The sequence below is a fragment of the Eutrema salsugineum genome, unplaced genomic scaffold, assembly GCF_000478725.1.
Source record: "Eutrema salsugineum unplaced genomic scaffold, Eutsalg1_0 scaffold_11, whole genome shotgun sequence".
Lineage (NCBI taxonomy): Eukaryota > Viridiplantae > Streptophyta > Magnoliopsida > Brassicales > Brassicaceae > Eutrema > Eutrema salsugineum.
Genome location: NW_006256901.1, coordinates 9,175,409 through 9,177,252, shown reverse-complemented (window position 1 = coordinate 9,177,252; position 1,844 = coordinate 9,175,409). Strand labels below are relative to the sequence as shown.

Here is a 1,844-nt window from a genome sequence, read left to right as displayed (position 1 = left end):
GATCTTTGTGAATTGCTTAGATGCAAGTGGCTGCAATTCCTTAATTAGCTTTGTTGTTCTCAGCTTTCTTCTTTTCCAAAGTGTTCACCTTGGGTTTGTCTTTTCGAATTTGAGCTTCATCTGGAATAGTTTTATAGAACTTTTTCCTGTCCACATTTAAGAAAACTAAAGAATGATTTGCATGATCAATAACAGCTCCTACAGTGGTTAAAATGGTCGGCCAAAGATCAATGATCTGTCATTGTCTTGGCCCATCTCTAACACTTGGAAACCTGTTGGAATAATATTACTCCCAATAACCAATTGAATATTTTGAGCTATTCCTTCTATTTTTTCTGAGATAAAACACCAAAACTATCCTTACTGGAAATGGAATAAGAGTTCAAATTCTTAGTCTCTCAGCAATTGATTTTGACATAATGGTCACATTAGTACCAGAATAACATAAACAATCTGAAAGTTTCAATTCTAGTACTGAAACGAGAGAAAGAAAAACGTCATGGATCCTTGGACTTTTTTAGTCTTTGGAAAAGAAACCGTTTTGGTACCTCATATAAAGAGTCTAGACCTCCTCTATGATCGGTTTTTGTGTCTTAAAGAGTGGCACAGAAATTGATCTCTCCTCACATTCTGATTTGGTTTCTCTTCAGGTACTGTTGAGATATCATTGCAGAATTTCTTTGGATTGTCTTATACTCTTTTTGGCAAAGCTCCTGGCTGTCTCTTTATTGAGTCTACAGTTTGGCCTACTTGGAGTTCCAATTTCTTGACATGGGTTTAAAGAGATTCAAAATTCCCATTTAAGTCATTGTACATACAATTGACTTTTATGTTCATCTCTCCAAATGATTTCTCAATGCCTTGCGAAAGTTGTTGAAGATTTTGCTTAATCCTCATCATCTGATTGCCTAGTTGAGAGATGGTAGCCTCTTGTAAATTTTTCTGCGCAGGTTGAGTGTTGAGGGGTGGTGGTCTTTGTTGAAACTTTCTTACTCCATAGTTCCCATTTTGGAACTTGTTTGGAAAATTTCTTTGCTGCTGCGGATACGGCTGGTTCTGAGAGTTCTCTGCTCCTTAATTTCAGTATAAAGGTTGTTAAAGTTGGCATTCCTAAATTTTTTGTTGATGCCACTGTCGAAGTGCCTTTGGTAAGAACCTTGTGCCCCCACGAAATTTAAGAAGTTGAATTACCATGCTTTTTAGCTCAGCAATCTCCTTTGACTAATGACTAATGATAGTTTTCTTTTATCTGTCTTACTCGGAGTTGTTGTTGCTATTGGGTACGGTGAGATTTTCAGTGAGTGCTCTTCCTTGTGTTACAGTCTTTGAACCGAAATCTCCATTGCTGGCTGTTTCAAGAGATAGTTGATACTTTTGCTAAAGTCCTCTGTAGAAGGTGCTTAGTAGATTTGCTCCAGAGAAACCATGATGAGGGATGTCTCTCTCATATTCTTTAAATCGCTCCCATGCCTCGAAGAAAGACTTTATGGAGCCTTTTTGGAAACTTTGGATCTTGTTTCTCAGCTGATTTGATCTTGACTTGGTGTAGAAGTGGTTCAGAAAGGCAGACTTGCATTCTTACCATGAAGTAATAGAACCACATGACATAGATTTTAACCATCTAAAAGCTTTTTCACTCAGAGAAAAAAGAAAAACCTTACACTTCACATATTCTGCAGAACCTGGATTGGTTCTCACTATGCTGCAGATTTCTTCAAAAATATCTATATGATCCATAGGCTGTTCTGTAGAGAATCCAAGGAATTGGTTTTGCTTCACCAAAGTGAAAATTTGAGGTTTAATCTCGAAATAACCTCTTGTTGGTGGAGGGACTTGAATAGGAT

General features: G+C 37.3%; 1 non-coding gene across 1 annotated transcript; it reads left to right on the top strand.

Moving 5' to 3' along the window:
* Positions 1–1,420: 1,420 nt before the first annotated feature.
* On the top strand, positions 1,421–1,526 carry LOC112090151. Its single transcript, XR_002901501.1, has one exon. It is a non-coding gene; the product is annotated as a small nucleolar RNA R71 (small nucleolar RNA).
* The last annotated feature ends 318 nt before the right edge of the window (positions 1,527–1,844 follow it).